Raw genomic sequence first — 18,840 nt, 5'->3', positions numbered from 1 at the left:
TTATTAATTTATTGCAAAGCCACATGTAATACGAACAAAATGAGATATCGATCATAAAAATCGATGGATTATTTTCGAATTTATTCACAATTAAGTGAATTAGCTCATTTTCAGAAATTTGTATGTATGCGCGTACAAGCGCGTACTTTGAAAAATCTATCCATAGAATTTAAAATTTTTACCATTCTTGTACTACTGAAACCACAATACATCAAAATTGAGTAGTGGTTTAAAAAGCCTCCAAAATTTTTTTCGATTTTGTTGCCCTGTGTAATCTAACGGAAAAAACTCGAATGTTCAATTTCCACAATTTTTTAGGAGAGGAAAAAGAACTGTTTATTTCGATTATTTATTACCCCCTGTCTATACTTGACAAATATTTATCATAACAATTAATGACGTTTGTTGTCAAGACAAAGTTGTCTGAGCAAAAGCACTAACAATTTTGTCATGACGAAGCAATAATACTAATAAATGGAGACTATACTTGATAATATTTTATCTTGACAACCATTTTGACGTTTATCATGATAAAAATGTATCAGGTATAGACAGGGGGTTACAAATATTGCATTCATTCGTCCACAATATATTTTTAAAGCGGCTAATAAATTATTTATTTTTAAGATTTTGAATTTTTAACAAATTTATTGAAATTTTTGTCTACAAAAATATTCTTTTTGTATAAATAAAAATTATAGATACATTGTAAGAATTCCCTTTACAATTTGGATTAATTTTGTGACTACGGTCAATTTAGCAGTTTTTTTTCATATTATTTAGTGAATATAACAAAACATTTTCTAATTTAATTAATCTTTTCTGGAAATTTACTGGTTAATATTAGGAAGTATGCTATTGCGCTCCTTAAATATTGTAAATTAATCAATTTATTCGGAGGTATATTTTATGGTCCTGAGTATAAGGGTTTCGGTTCAATATGACCAAGGTCCATATTGTATATGGTTTATTTCTCATATGAAGACCAAAATTATTTAATACTTTACATTACAATTTGGAAGATGTAAGTGATGTAAGAGAAATTCAATAAAATTTAAAAAAAAAATATTGTAGGTTCCTAACTAGCTGCTAGTAAGCTGTTTGTAATATTTGTTCAACTATTTTCGGCTGACACTGTACTCACACACGATTACAATATTTAACGAAGTTTTATTTTCTTTCTTCTTTTTATTTAAACCCGATAACAGCAAAATTATATTGAATTATATATATATTTTTTGTTATTTTTTCTTTACAGATGAATATTTTTTTTTTATTTATTTATTTTTTTGTATTATTATTTTATATAATAAACATTGAAGCAACACTGCAATTTTTTGCGGTTACAATATGTTTTGAGGTTATATTTTCTTTTTCTTTGATTTTTTTTTGTTTTGTTGTATTTTCTTGTATTATTTTGTTGTTATGTTATCACTTTAATTCACTTCACTTACACAATTTAATATGAAATTCTCTTGATTTGTATGATGACTTTTTCTGAAAGTACAAAAAGAAAAATAAAAATAAATTAACATATTAACACTGCACTATATAATAATTTGTTCTTTATTATTGTACGATATCAATTGTCAACATAGTGACAGTCAAAATTATAGCATCGATTCAAATTTTTAATTTGTGTTATACTTCGCAAAGCTATTTGAAAAACATACAGCCTAACCAAAAAAAGAATTTAAAAGTTAATTCTTATTCAAGTCGACTTTCGTTTATAACAGAACTTTTGCTTTTTCCGTACCATAAGAAACATTTTTAAAAAAGCTTTCAAAACTATTTCCAACACATACAATCAAATAGTCGAAAATATTTGTCAATGAATGTAAATAATTAAAAGGAATTTCAAAAAATTAAGAAAAACAAATCAAAAAGGTTATTTTATGTAAAATATTTAAACAAAATTTTGAATTATATTAATTAAATTAATTTATTTTATGGTACGAATTTAAAATAAAAGTCGACTATATTCATTTTAAATCAACTTTCCTGCTTTTGTGATTAAGCTGATAGTATCCGAGATATAGGCTAAAATATTTGCAAATTTAAAGCCTTGTTCTTATATCACTGTATAAAGTCCTTCAATTGAATCTAAAATTCTACTATATAAAAAACTTTGATTTAAGCTAAAATATGACTCTATAATACAGATTGAAGCTCATCTAACTGTATAAAAAATTATGAAAAAACTTTTTTAAAAACAAGTAAGACTGTGCCGAATCTTATATACCCTTCACCAAATTATACTTGAAAATATTTATAAATATTATTATTTAAACAAAATAAATTTTTTTTTTACAAAAGTTTTTGTTAAATTTTTTTTTTTGAAAAAGAATTTAGGACAAAAAAATATTTTTTGATGAAAAAAAAAATTAGGGTTAAAAATATTTTTCCCGATTTTGACCCATTGTAGGTCCAACTTACTATAGCCTTATATACATCGTTACAATGGACTTTGAAATATCTATCATTAGATATCCATATTGTCTATATTAATGACTTAGTAATCTAGATATAGATCAAAAATAGGGCAAAAATCGAGGTTGTCCCGGTATCTATAACGATCCAGAATATATATACTTTATAGGGTCGCAAATGAAAAATGTAGAAATTACAAACGGAATGACAAACTTATACAGTAGTTGACAAAACAATGGAAACTTTTCCAAATATTTCATTAGTGGCCTAAAATCTGTAATAATTTTTTAAAAAATTTTAACATTTTTGTTGTATGTTATTTGTATACTTTTATTAACTGAATTTAACAAAAAACAAAGGACATAATTAATTAAATTCTAAAAATGAAAAAAAAAATTAAAAGATTTCTTTATTACGGCATTGACAAAACAATGGAAACTTCGGTATTATTTTAACAAATATGGTCTAAATTTTGCAATAACTCAATATTTTGTTGGGTATCCCTTATTTTTTATAACTGCTACACATCGACGATGCATTGAACCCATTAAAGAGTCAATGGTCTCCTTTGAAATATTTTGCCATTCCCTTATAACCGCCTCCGATAAATCTTCCTTCCTGGTGTAATTTTGGGTCCTTATTTTACGATCTACAATTTCCCATAGATTTTCTATGGGATTGAGATCTGGGGGGTTACTCTCTATTGCGATGCGTTTTCGCATCGCACAAAAAATGATTTTAAAATGTTTTTATTTACAAGTTTTGACATTTTATTTTGTCATTCTTCGCTATTGATTATTTTGTAGTGCCAGTGTTGTTTCTTTTTGCGAAAACGATACAGAATACCAAATTGTATTCTTATCGCATTTAACTTTCGCATCGCAATAGAGAGTAACCCCCTGGCGATTGGGCAGGCCACTTCAAAACAAGTACCTCGTTGGATTGTAACCACTCGGTTACAACCCTAGAGGTGTGTTTCGGGTCGTTGTCGTGTTGGAATCTAAAAAATGAGGGGCATATTTTCCTCAGCGTATGGATACATAACATCGTTTAATATGGTTCTGTATCCTATACCTGTCATGGTATCTTTTATAATATGAATTGGGCTCATACCTTGCCCTGAAAAACATCCCCATATCATAATATTGCCACCGCCAAATTTTACAGTCTTATTTGTGTACTTTGGATATAATCTTTTTCCCTTTGGTCGTCTTACAAATATTCTCTCATCACTGCCTCTTAAATTGTATTTGGATTCGTCGGACAGTATTCCATTTCTGTATCGACCAGTTTAAATGATCCCTGGCAACTTGTAGACGAGCAGAACGGTTCTTTTTAGAAATGAGTGGTTTTTTCACAGGACGATAGCAACCAAGACCAGCCTCATTTGCCCTGCGACTAACTGTTCGGGTACTTATTTCTAAATTTAGGCTATTAACAACCTCTCGAGGAGTTATTTTTGGCAATATCTTGAACTCTCTCGCTATTAAATTATCTTGTCTAGGAGTAGTCTTACGAGGTCTTCCACATAAATGTTGAGTTTTTACAGAACCGGTCTCACGAAATGTCTTTATAATTTTTGAAACTGATGATTTATTTATTGAATATTTGTCACAGATACTTTTTTGTTTTAAACCAGCTTTAAAATCGTTAATTATTTTATTTTTTAAGTCTTCACAAATCTTAACTTTAGCCATTTTCGTTAACTTTGAAAAAAGCAATTATGCGAAAAACTTAGAAAAAGAAATTGTGAAAAATTACCAGAATTTAAAAATGAAATAACTGTAAACAGGATGCTTTTTACATCGTTCTTTTAAATATTATTTTCGTTTTACACTTCATTCTTGCTGAAGTTTAAAGTTTCCTTTGCTTTGTCAGTAGTGAAATAGTTAATATTTTTAATTTTGTTCCGTATTTTCAGAATATAATTAGTTATGTTGTTTGTTTTTCAGTTAATTTATATAAATAAAACTATACAAGTAAAAAGTAAAAAAAAATGTTTACTTTAAAAAAAATTTTAAATTTTGGGCTACATATGGAATATTTGGAGTTTCCATTGTTTTGTCAACCACTGTATGTACTCTTGCCACTCAAGGCGAAGGGTATTAAAATTAAAAAAAAAAATTTGGAAAATTTTTTTTTTTTAAAAATTAAATTTTGTTTGTATATTTGCTAGTATGTAATTGTTAATCTTATCAAATTAAAATATATTTTATTACTTCTACTAATATTTTGACTGCAGTTGTATTTATATGGCTATAAATGTCTACAAGTAGAGAGTACGGTTACGAGTGAATTACACACACACAAATGTCTTGCAATTTAACTGTAAAGATACGGCGCTCAGAATTTTAGATACAGATACACACTTGTAAACAGTGAAAATAATTACTATGTACTGCCATTAGGGTTGTCAATTATTCGGGTTTTATTTTAATCGAATAAAAGTTTATAGTAGTTTTTATTTTCGAGTGATCGATTCAATTTTAAAATTTCCTTGATTATTCGAAAAAATAACGAGTAAAAAATATTATTCGAATAATTTAATGAAATATATTTAAAACCAGAGATATTTTAATAATTGGTTAACAAAGAATAAAAATAAAAAATTAATAATAAAAAGATGTTAATAATAATAATAAATTAGAGCATATTAATTTTTTAAAGTGTCAAAATAATTTATGAAAATATTTGGTCAATTCACAAGTCTCTTATCATGTCATATTGTCATAATGTCCTAATATATCAGAACGGTTTTGACTGGTTTTCAAGGAAAAAATATCCTAAAATAATACTACTCTGTATGTTATGTTTATTGTATTATCGTAACCAACCAGAAGACACCTGTGCCGAATGCCTAAGAGTCGGTTAAGCCGAGCAGCCGAGTCATGATATATTAGGACATTATGACAATAAGACTGATATGAGACCTTGTGAATTGACCAATTATTGATTAAAAAACTTTTTAAATTCGAATAATGCTTTCGGTGAATTATTAAGGTGTTTGACTAAAATAGATTATGAATTATGTATATTGTTAATTGATAATTGGAAACAATCATTCCAACTCTATTGCAGAAACTATAAACATTCCTATGTATGTATGTCTTTAGTAGTCGAGTATTCTACTAATCGAATAATTTTATTTTATTCTAAATTGAATGTTATTCATTCGAATAAAAAATATATTTTTTCCTCGATTATTCGAATGACAGTTAATACAACTTAGTGCAAACATACATACATATAATTATTATACCCTTCACCTTCGTGAGAAGGGTATATATAAGTTTGTCATTCCGTTTGTAATTTCTACATTTTTCATTTCCGACCCTATAAAGTATATATATTCTGGATCCTTATAGATAGCGGAGTCGATTAAGCCATGTCCGTCTGTCTGTCCGTCTGTCTGTCTGTCTGTCTGTCTGTCTGTTGAAATCAGTTTTCTGAAGACCCCAGATATCTTCGGGATCCAAATCTTCAATAATTCTGTCAGACATGCTTTCGAGAATTTTGCTATTTAAAATCAGCAAAATCGGTCCACAAATGGCTGAGATATGAGGAAAAAACCAAGACAACCTCGATTTTTGACCTATTTTTATACCCTTCAGCTTCGTGAGAAGGGTATATATAAGTTTGTCATTCCGTTTGTAATTTCTACATTTTTCATTTCCGACCCTATAAAGTATATATATTCTGGATCCTTATAGATAGCGGAGTCGATTAAGCCATGTCCGTCTGTCTGTCTGTCTGTCTGTCCGTCTGTCTGTCTGTCTGTTGAAATCAATTTTCTGAAGGCCCCAGATATCTCCGGGATCCAAATCTTCAACAATTCTGTCAGACATACTTTCGAGAATTTTGCTATTTAAAATCAGCAAAATCCGTCCATAAATAACGGAGATATGAGCAAAAATCCGAGACAACCTCTGAAAATTTCATCAAAAAACACAATGTATTGCATGCTTTGACAAAAAAACAACAAAACGTATGGTTGGATGGGCAAGCTTTGCGTATTTTGTTTTTTTTGTGTTTTGTTTCTTTTGGCGTTGTTGTTGTTTTTTATACAACTAAACTTTTGTTTGGTTGTGTGTTGGTTTTTTTTACAAAAAATCAACAAATCGTATGTTTGAATGTGCATGCTTTGCGTATTTTGTTTCTTTTGGCGTTGTTGTTGTTTTTTATACAATTAAACGTATGTTTGGATGTGTGTTGGTTTCATTGCCTTGCGTATTTTGTTTTTTCTTTTGGTGTTTTGTTTCGTTTGGCGTTGTTGTTGTTTTTTGTGTTCTTGATAAATTTAGGATGCTGTACGCTGAAAGTGGGCAATGTACATACCTATATACTAATTATAAAAAATAATAATGCATCCACAACAAAGGTGAAGGGTATATAAGATTCGGCATAGCCGAATATAGCACTCTTACTTGTTTTACCTATATCTGGATTACTAAGACATTAATATAGACAATATGGATATCTAATGATAGATATTTCAAAGACATTTGCAACGACGTATATAAGACCATAGAAAGTTGGACCTACAATGGGTCAAAATCGGGAAAAAATTTTGAACCAGATTTTTTTTTTTTAAAAAAAAAAATTAAAAAATAAAAAAAAAAAATTTTAAAAATTTAAAAAAAAAAATTTTAAAATTTAAAAAAAAAAAATTTTTTAAATTTAAAAAAAAAAAATTTAAATTTAAAAAAAAAAAATTTAAATAACAAACAAAAAAAAATTTTTTTTCCAAAAAATTCAAAAAACAACTGTAAAAAAAATTAAATTTTGTTTACCTAAAAATATTTAAAATTTTGAAGTATAATTTGGTGAAGGGTATTTAAGATTCGGCACAGCCGAATATAGCACTATTACTTGTTGTTATTATTTTTGTTTATTTGTCTTATTATTTTTATTCGGCTGGGGTACCTAAAATGTGAGAGAGGAGATTTTCATATTTTGTGAATCTGTTTATTTCGGAAACAAATTTGCGAAGCGAAAAATAATATTAATTTTGTTAAATTTTGCATAAAAGCAAGCATGGTCAATTTCGATTTTGAAATCTTACTAGTAGAGTACCTTTGAATTAATTAAATTTTAGCTTAACTCATTAAAATCTTAATTCGGAATAAAAAACAAGTAAGAGTGCTTTTTTATACCCTTCACCAAATTATACTTCAAAATTTTAAATATTTTTAGGTAAACAAAATTTAATTTTTTTTCAGTTGTTTTTTGAATTTTTTGGAAAAAAAAATTTTTCGATTGTTATTTTAATTTTTTTTTTTAAATTTAAAATTTTTTTTTTTAAATTTAAATTTTTTTTTTTTAAATTTAAAAAATTTTTTTTTTTTAAATTTAAAATTTTTTTTTTTTTAAATTTTAAAATTTTTTTTTTTTAAATTTTAAAAATTTTTTTTTTGTTTTTTCAATTTTTTTTTTTTTAAAAATTCGGGTTCAAAATTTTTTCCCGATTTTGACCCATTGTAGGTCCAACTTAATATGGTCTTATATACGTCGTTGCAAATGTCTTTGAAATATCTATCATTAGATATCCATATTGTCTATATTAATGTCTTAGTAATCCAGATATAGGTAAAAAAATAGGTCAAAAATCGAGGTTGTCTTGGTTTTTTCCTCATATCTCAGCCATTTGTGGACCGATTTTGCTGATTTTAAATAGCAAAATTCTCGAAAGCATGTCTGACAGAATTATTGAAGATTTGGATCCTGAAGATATCTGGGGTCTTCAGAAAACTGATTTCAACAGACAGACAGACAGACGGACAGACAGACAGACAGACAGACAGACAGACAGACAGACAGACAGACAGACAGACAGACAGACAGACAGACAGACATACAGACAGACAGACAGACAGACAGACAGACAGACAGACAGACAGACAGACAGACAGACAGACAGACAGACAGACAGACAGACAGACAGACAGACAGACAGACAGACAGACAGACAGACAGACAGACAGACAGACAGACAGACAGACAGACAGACAGACAGACAGACAGACAGACAGACAGACAGACAGACAGACAGACAGACAGACAGACAGACAGACAGACAGACAGACAGACAGACAGACAGACAGACAGACAGACAGACAGACAGACAGACAGACAGACAGACAGACAGACAGACAGACAGACAGACAGACAGACAGACAGACAGACAGACAGACAGACAGACAGACAGACAGACAGACAGACAGACAGACAGACAGACAGACAGACAGACAGACAGACAGACAGACAGACAGACAGACAGACAGACAGACAGACAGACAGACAGACAGACAGACAGACAGACAGACAGACAGACAGACAGACAGACAGACAGACAGACAGACAGACAGACAGACAGACAGACAGACAGACAGACAGACAGACAGACAGACAGACAGACAGACAGACAGACAGACAGACAGACAGACAGACAGACAGACAGACAGACAGACAGACAGACAGACAGACAGACAGACAGACAGACAGACAGACAGACAGACAGACAGACAGACAGACAGACAGACAGACAGACAGACAGACAGACAGACAGACAGACAGACAGACAGACAGACAGACAGACAGACAGACAGACAGACAGACAGACAGACAGACAGACAGACAGACAGACAGACAGACAGACAGACAGACAGACAGACAGACAGACAGACAGACAGACAGACAGACAGACAGACAGACAGACAGACAGACAGACAGACAGACAGACAGACAGACAGACAGACAGACAGACAGACAGACAGACAGACAGACAGACAGACAGACAGACAGACAGACAGACAGACAGACGGACATGGCTTAATCGACTCTGCTATCTATAAGGATCCAGAATATATATACTTTATAGGGTCGGAAATGAAAAATGTAGAAATTACAAACGGAATGACAAACTTATATATACCCTTCTCACGAAGCTGAAGGGTATAAAAACATAAATCCATTCTGAAGATCTAATTCTTTAGCTTTATTTAAATATAATTCATTCATCGTTGAATTAATTCATAATGGAATTACTTTATAACAGAATTCATTCAACATTTGAATGATTAAATTTTTATTTATTCAAATCAGTTTTCTTTTTATTTCGCTTTTAATCATTTACAAAATGAATTGAAAAAAGTTAATAGTATTGGGTGTATGACTTAAAAATGCGGGATTTACAATAGATGGCGTATCTTTTGAACGTGGTTTTTGTTTTTAATAACATATATGTATGTCATTTTGAAGGGTACATATCTGTCATATATTCTCACATAGTTATTGAACATTATAGTGTAAACAGCAACGTTTTTATTTCCATCGAAAATGTAGAATTGTGTGCCAACAAAGCGTCATATGCGGGAAGTTTTGCTTTACTTCTTTAATTTGAAAAAAATGTGCTACAGACATCGATTGCTCACCAAAGCTTATGGTGAATGTGTTCCATCGGATTCAAAGTGATATTTTTATCTACACTTTCGTGAAATTGTTTATTTTTTTCAATTTTTAAGACCTCATATTTTTGCACCTGATACATAATAACTATTTTAAATTTCGTTAAAATCGGAAATGAGATAACCCAATGGATTCTCCCAAAATATAAAAATCTAAAATGTTTTCGACGTTGGTTTTTTTTCAAACACGAAAATACAAACTTCTCTGGAAATATACAGCTGTGGTCAAAATAATACCATCACGACATTAATATTGTTATAAAGGAGTAAGAACTGTTAAATTTATACTAAATACCTACTACTTTATCCAGTAAACTATAGATGACAACTACCCAGCAAAAACTTGGTAATGACTTGCAATTACTGATCAGCTTACTTTTCATGGACTACTTCATATCATCTGCATTACATATAAGTAGTTTAGTAATGGCTGTCATATAATCTGATACATAAGTACTTGCTTATGCGCTGATTTACGAAATTCAGAATTATTTCATAATAAAACGCTTTAACGTTTTATTGATTAAATTGTTGTTGATTAAAATCTAATACAAATTGAAGACTTCTTGAAAACTTTCAAATATTTTCAAAAAATATGCACATGTGATATGAATGAGATGAAAAATAATATTTTGTATGTTATACTTATTTAACTCCCTATTTGTAAGCGAAGGTGGTAAGTACTTGCCTCCAATGACATCACCGTGTTAAAATACCAATATAAGTGGTGAAGAGTAGTTATATTAATTCTTTTATTTATTATCAAAAACTCTTTATACTTAAGACAATCCAAAAAAAATATTTAGTTTTATTTTATTTGATGCTGTTTGATCTTACAAAACACTTGTAAGAGTAAACACGTCAAAGAAATTTGTGCTAAAAATGTGGTTACGCTTTTTTGAGTAAATATTTGCCATGTGTGACCGTACCTTTATTGAGTTTTTGAGAAGATACAAATTTTTAAATTGAAATTAAATTTTTATTTATGAAAATTTTACAGTTATAATATTATTTTTTTGGCTATAATATCCATATCAGGGACAGAGTTATCGGAACCCTTTACAAAATAATTAAGAACATATTGGGCCTATGCGATTTGAGAATTCGGTATCAAAAATTTAAATATTTTTTCATTTAAAATATTTTATGTAGATTTAGCTTTTCAGAAAGTATAAATTGCTTATATATCTTCTTAGAAATTTTGTTATTATATTCTGGATCTTTGTCTGTCTGTCTTTCTTTCTGTCTGAAATCAAATTTCTGAAGACCCCAGATTTCTTCGGCACCCAAATCTTCAATAATTCTGCCAGACAACCTTTCAAGAAGTTTCCTATTTAAAATCAGCAAAAGCAGTCCACAAATGGCTGAGATATGAGGGAAAAACCAGGACAACCTCGATTGTTGACCTATATCTGGATTACTAAGTCATTAATATAGACAATATGGATATCTAATGATAGATATTTCAAAGACCTTCGCAACGACGTATATAAGACCATAATAAGTTGCACCTACAATGGGTCAAAATCGGAAAAAATATTTTTAAACCGGAATTTTTTTTCACTAAAAAATAGTTTTAAAATTTAAAAAATTTAAAAAAAAAAAAATTCCAAAAAATTAAAAAAAACAACATTGAGAAAAAAACTATTTTGTTTACCTAAAAATATTTAAAATTTGTATTTTGAAGTATAACTTTGGAGTCAGTCATGATTTTTAACCAATTCTTTTTTTATTTGACATATACATTTGTTGTTAGTCCAATGAAAAATAAATTCGAGAACACAAACGAAGAAATAGGACAATTTTAAAAAATTAACATACCCGAGGTACCCTACTCTGGGGATCCCTGGCCACGCCACTTAAGGGCCCATGAGATCAAAATTTAAAATCGACAACACTTCCTCTTTGTGCATGTCAAATTTCATTCAAATCCTACTAACTGTTTAGAAATTGCAGATTTATTTCCTTCATTATTTTTCTATACCACTGTGCGGTGGTCGTGTAGCCGTGATGGCGTCAAAATAATCGTCTTCATATAAACTAATAATGTATTTTAATTTTGACAGATTGCAGTCGGTAGCCTGCTGTAGTCTATGTGTTTAAAGCATTATATTCCATATACATATGTATGTCTATTGCATTAAACACATTCAAGACAGCAGGCTACCAACTTCAATCTGTCAAAAATAAAATGCACACGTTTATATGGAGACGATTATTTTAACGACAGCACAGCCACACAACTACTCATGCCGATGTAGCCGAATTAGGCTAATTTCTATTTTTGTCAACTACAAAACAGAAATAGTGTTGCTAATAATAAAAAAAATGTAAATCAAATTAGTGCTTAAAAAAATATATTTTTTTACTTAATTAAGAGAAGTTTCAGATTAATTATAACCATATATATATTTTTACTCAAAATAATTGTTTCAGTCTTAATTACTTTGGAATTTTGTACGGTTATTTTTTATTAAAGTGGCACCACTGAATTATTAATCAGCTGTTTACTTTGTAGCTGTCGTCTTTAAAATAATTCAGTAGCTGCCACACGACTACAACTGTAACCAGCAGAATTTGTGTTCGTGTAGTCGTGTAGCCTGTTGTCTTGAATGTGTTTAATGCATATAAAAATCTTTCAAATCCGATCGAGTACAAAATTTTGGCATCTTTTTTGTGACTCCGTCCTGTTTAAAAACTTAAACTCAACTACACCTTCTCTAATTGTTTAGAAATTACAGTATTATTCCCACTTTATTTAATTCCGCCACTGTGCGACATTTGTTTTGTTATTGGCCCCACTGTATAATGGAAGGCTAAAAAGGTTTGTTTTTAACGAATACAAAATATAAAAATCTAAAATGTTGTTGACGATTTTTTTCAAATACGAAAATACACACTTCCCTGCAAATAAAAATACATACATAAATGTTTTTATTTTGTATTTTGATAGAAGTGGAATGAATGAACAGAAAAAAGGTACCCCACTCACCTAACTCCTCACTAACAACAACAAAAAACAAGATGACAAACGGAGAAGACGAAGAAAAGTGAGAGTATGTAGTTTGCAACTATGTACATATGTATGTATGAATGTATGTATGTATAAATATAAATAAAAAGTTAAATGTATACATATGTATGCAGAAATGTATGTATTCACAACAAACTTACATCCAAACGTTGTTGTACTCTCTACACTTTAAATAAATTAATGTAAGCTTTATCAAACCAACAAATATATAGGTATATGTACTTACAAACATATGTATGTATGTTTTTAACAAAACAAACAAAAAAAGCTTCTTTCTTAACCACTGTGTTTGTTATGATGATAATGACGATTTTCTTTTTAATTATTTAAACAAACATTTTAAATAAATTGTACCTATGTTCAATAGAGATTTTTGTTAAATTTTATTTTATTTTGCACGAATTTCACTGGCGAATATTTTAAAATTCAACACCATAATATAATACTATGTATTTCTCTTATCATTTATTTATTTTTTTGTTTTAATTTAAACAAATTTTTGTTAAATTTCTTATTTTTGTATTGAAACACACAATTTTATAATTCTTTTTATTCATTCTTGTGTTAAATTATTATTTTTGAATAATTTTTTTTTATTACTTTTATTTTGTTAATACACGTTATTATTTGTTTGCGTATGCTTCCTGTCAAGGTTTATTGCGTTTTAAAACAGAAAAGTCCAATACAGTGCAAAAAATATTTCAGCTTGTATCACACAATGGCCCACCACACAGATACACAACACCATCAAAACAAAACAGTGGGATGGATGGATGTGTGTTCAAAAGTATGAATACTTGTGTGCGTTGTTGTTGCTTCTGATAGTGATAACGTGACGGCCCAAAAGCTCGCCAATTAGTACTGAGAAAAGTGGGAATTGCAAATTGTACCAGCATGCATGGAAATTATAATTTTACAAGTCGACGATCCCTTTTGTGATTTGTGATCTACTAACTTAAATTGTAATCAGCATGTCCAAATTAAGCTGGGTTTCCGCATAAACCGGCGCCGATAACGAAAACTGAAAAACGTTGGTGTTCGTCACCGTCTCTTTTCTGAATTGTTTTCGTTTCAGTTGGGTGCGTTGCGGCATAAAACAGAAACGAAATTAAATAGAATTTCATTATTTTTGACAAAATCTATTATTTTTTCTTCTTCCAATAAAGAAAATTTATTTTTTATTCATTTTGATTTTCTTTAAATTTGAAATAAAACAAGTAAGAGTGCTATATTCGGCTGTGCCAAATCTTATATACCCTTCACCAAATTATACTTCAAAATAAAAGTTTTAAATATTTTTAGGTAAACAAAATTTATTTTTTTTTTCCAAAGTTGTTTTTTTAATTTTTTAGAAAAAAAAAATATTCGAATTGTTATTTTAAATTTAAATTTAAATTTTTTTTATATTTTTAATTTTTTTTTTGTTTTTCCAATAAATTGACAATAAAAATAGTAAATTTATTAAATTACAACATATACAACATATAAGCGATAACGTGAACTAATTTTTACCAAGACGGTTCACGTTTATGAGTTTGTTCACTCACTTTGCATTTGATAAATAAAAAAATAAATAACAAAAAAAAATACACTTCAAATTACAAGAAACTAATACGAACATTTTTTTGGTTGAAGATAAATAAATGTAAAAGGTTTTTCCAGCATTTATGTAAAATTTCTTGTGAAATTCGGCTCTATGCAGATTGTAAAAGATTTATTTCATCTTTTAAAGATACAATTTTAATAGAATCTAAAAGCTCCACCGAGCACTCTCCTCCAATGATTACACGTATGTTTTATCTGGTAGCTGCTTCCAGTACAAACCGTATTCGTCAGCATTATAAAGCTGATTTTAAACGGGTCAATATGTTGTGGCTGAGCCGAAAGCTTTTCTCCGGAAATTTTGAGGAAAATTGGCTTAAATTTTTGAAGCCAGCCATCGCTGGCATTAAAACCACGATCACTTTCTTTAATTTGTTAGTGAATTTCTAAAGCTTTTGCTTTTAGCATCATTCCGCTTACCTGCATTTTTTGTTTCGCATGCTAAGGAACTATTTGTACAGTTTTTTTTTCCATTTTCGGAAGTTCAGATGTACGTGTTTTACGCTTTCCGGTAATGGAACATACTGTTGATTTAGCAACACCATATTTTCTTGCCAAACCACTGACACTATAACCATTTTGCAATAATTCAAGTATATTTACATCATCACTCAATTCGGGGATTACTCAATTCGGGGATTTCCCAATTTTAAAAAAAAAAAGTTTAAAAAGTAAAGAAAAAACAAAAATGTGTTCACGTTTTAGAGCTTCCAGTTTTAGAATATTCTGTATAAAAATAAATTTGTTCATGTTTCTGAGACGTTCACACTTTCGAATGTTCACGTTTTCGCGAGTTCACTATATTAGGACATTATGACAATATGACATAATAGCACACCGTTGGGATTCAAACGGTATATATGGGGGATTCCATGTCAAGTGAACCAAATTTTGAAATCGATCGGCACTAAATTCGCTCCAAAGTATCCTACTAAGCGACTAAAAACCTCTTAAAGGATATACCTAAGCTTTCTATTGATCAAAAAAAGGGTCCATTTTGAAAAAAAAAATATTTTAGATTTTGCAAAAAAAATCAAGAATTGTATGACTTGAGTTACAAAACATTTATTTTGATAGATATATTTTGAAATAAAAGTCCAACAAATTTTTGATTTTGAAAAAAAAAATCAAACACTTTTTATTTTTTTTCTACAGATTGAAGAAATAGCTATGTAAACTATTTGGGACACATTTTGCTATGAACACTAGATAATAAGTTACATGGATGAGAAAAAAGTTTTTTTCAAAAAACACCTGTTTGACCAAAATGTCAAATTTCCACCCCCTCTAACTCAGAGAGTTCTTGACCGATCTTATTGAATTGTGTCTGAATTACTATCCAATAGGACTAACCTTAGAGCAAATTTCATCCCGATCAGAAGACATCGATTTCAAAAGTTGGTTCACTTGACATGAGATCCCCCATATACAGTGGTGGCCAGCTAATTACGGACAAAATTGTTTACTAAATTCCATGTATGTAATTCATAATTAATTTTTCAAATATTTCCACAAATATGTATCCATAAGGACTGTTTTAAATCACAAGTGTGTTTTATTCAGCTGTTGTATTCATCACGAACATATTCGGTTTTTCTATAACCTGACAAACATTTTTTTTAAATATACATATCGATAAAAAAGGCGTAACTTGATTTTTTTGTTACTTTATAGGAGAAGGAAAAAAACTTAATAAAATCCATAAAAATTAGTTAGTTTCCTTGTGAAGGTGGTGTTCGGAGGTGATTTGAATTCAGCCTGTCAGTCCTTAAGGCTGCATTTTGACTGCTTGCAGTGTCGTGTGCTGAGGATGTAAAAAGGGTATCAAAAGTAACACCCAAGATTTTCGGGTGGTTCACTGTCGGAATTTGTACGCCGTCGACCATGATGCCTAAGTTTAGTTTTACCTCCTTCGTCCAGATGGTGAGAGTGTTGCCGATGACTTCGTTGGTGATAGTTGGACAGTGAAAAAATTGTGAATTTCGTTGAGATAACCATTTACCAAACCGTAAAACTCATCAACGTTGTGAACTGTCGCCAAAATGGTGCAGTCGTCCTCATAGGTGATTACCTCCACACCTTGTGGGGGTACTGGGAGTTTAGAGAGGTAGAAGTAAAACAAGAACGGCGACAGGACCCCGCCCTGAGGGACTCCTTATTTAACTCTACGGAGTTTTGAGTAGGATAGTCGTTCACAAGGCCTCTGCTGATTTAAGCCATGTGAGATTTGAGTGACTATGGCGGATAATGCTGTGGTGGTGATATGCATCTTACAGAATCCACGCTGGTGACGAGCTGCTGGTATAGAGTATCCAAAACCGAAAACCGGTCAACCGGTTTTTTCATCTTTGTAAACTCCACCGGTTTCGGTTTTTTGACAATCCGGTTTTTGTAAGATGGCTAACCGGTTTTAATGAAATATATTTTCTAAAGCTCATTCAAACATATTAATGAAAAACTTTGATAGCATTTTTAAAAATATTGATTTATTTTATAGAAAACTATATCATTTGGCAATATTTCGTAAAAGATAGAAAATAATTGCATAAAGATAGAGCCTTAAGAATTCATAAAAAGCTAAATTTCCGAAGATATAGTAAACAATTCATAATACATTTTCTATTAGAGTCCACAAATTAAAGAGACCTTTTTCATATTAAATAAAAATTTAATATAAACTGGTTAACCGGTTTTTTTGAAGACAAAAACCACAACCGTTAAACGGTTTTTTTAACCGGTTTTTTGGATACTCTACTATACACCCAGTACGAACTATTGTCGTATAAGTCGATTGTTCGAGCAATTCGATCCCATATAGATAAGCATTATTGAAATTTCTAAACTTTTAATGGCACTTTTCGAGAAAAAGTGAAAAAATTGAAAGTACCAAAGCCATTGATTTTGGTACCATTATGAAAATCCACTTTATCATCTCCGTTCATTTATAGGCATCATATAAACAAAACAATAACATTTTATTACTCTCCCGGCTGAGAGTTTGTTTGTTTTTAATTTGCTCGTCTCTTCGTTTTCTTACTGGAAATTTTTGTTTGGTTTCTGTTTACGCTCTCTCAAAATATCTTTCGAATATTTTTGTTTTCTTCTTTCTTTCGGATTGTTTTGTTTTTTTTATACTTTTTTTTTTTGCAAATGTATCTTAATGTATGTATGTAAGAACATGTGTGTGTGTGAGTGTGTTTGCATATTTCGCAGTACGTCAAATTGGTAATTGTGTTATGCGCCTCTGTAGAACCACAGCAGCAGCAACAGCAACAACAAACAATAATTCAAATTTATTGAATTGAAAATGCTTTTTAAATAGCGGCTTTTTGCAGTTAAACAAGGATGGCTATTTACAAAAATTGTGTTTCTCTCGTTTGTTTTGCAAATTTATTGTTATTATTCGGCATTCTTCAATGTGTTGGTGAATAAAAGTTTATTTTGTTTTCTCCTCATATATCTGACTCTTTCTTTCATTCACGCTCATTCAAAGCTAGAGAAAACACTCTTAAAATAAAACTTTTTTAACAAATAAAGAGAGTTCGTTAATAAATTCGCGGTAATTATTATTAACGGTACAAGGTTGCCATCTTTAACGTAACGGTACAAATATAATTAGGGTTAAATATATGTTTGGTTAGGTTGTTTGGTTGTCAGTACTCAAGCAATCAAATATAAATGATACCACTCCGTCTCCGTCACTCCGTCACCACTAGCTATATGTATATTCAAGTTCCATATCATATTTAAGTATTAGAGTATTGTGTCTGAGAGATTCGTTCCGAAGACCCGCACTAACCAGAAGGTAATTTTTACTTTCAATAATGAAGTCTCATCCGTAATCTAGAACTAATTACGGTCAAGATCGACTCTACACTGTGTAAATGAGCAAAAATATTTTTCTTATAAAATTTCAATAATTTATTTTTGTGAGTGATTTTCGGAGGTGGTCCTTACATGGAAGCTATGACCAATTGTGATAATTTTCATATATGAAACTTTTTTCAGTTGAATTATTTTGGATACCAAAATGTTTAAGAGTTTTATGATCGTTAAAGTCATTTTCGGAAGTGGGCCTTATATGGTCAATTATGAATCTATCTGGTGTGATTTATCTTTATATACAGTGGTTGACAAAACAATGGAAACTTTTCCAAATATTCCATATGTAGCCCAAAATTTTAAATATTTTTTTTAAATAAAATTTTTTTTTTTTTAGTATTTTACTTGTATAGTTTTATTTATATAAATTAACTGAAAAACAAACAACATAATTAATTTTATTCTGAAAAAAGGGAACAAAATTAAATA

At 29.9% G+C, this 18,840-nt stretch overlaps 1 protein-coding gene across 3 annotated transcripts in view; it reads right to left on the bottom strand.

Moving 5' to 3' along the window:
* The window catches only part of AGO1 (protein argonaute-2), a 60,867-nt gene extending 47,730 nt beyond the window's left edge, over nucleotides 1-13,137 (bottom strand). The window contains exons 1-2 of one of the 3 annotated variants that reach the window (XM_065510621.1): nucleotides 13,068-13,137; nucleotides 1,455-1,497 (exon numbers count right to left, since the gene is read on the bottom strand). The gene's annotated coding sequence lies outside the window, so the exon portion shown is untranslated. The remainder of the gene's footprint in view (nucleotides 1-1,454; nucleotides 1,498-13,067) is intronic. The other 2 variants (XM_065510622.1, XM_065510624.1) reach the window with 2 other exon arrangements.
* Nucleotides 13,138-18,840: the final 5,703 nt, after the last annotated feature.

Source organism: Calliphora vicina, chromosome 5 (genome assembly GCF_958450345.1).
Source record: "Calliphora vicina chromosome 5, idCalVici1.1, whole genome shotgun sequence".
Classification (NCBI taxonomy): Eukaryota; Metazoa; Arthropoda; class Insecta; order Diptera; family Calliphoridae; genus Calliphora; species Calliphora vicina.
Note: the sequence above shows the minus strand (reverse complement) of the source record. Positions and strands in the feature narration are given on the sequence as shown.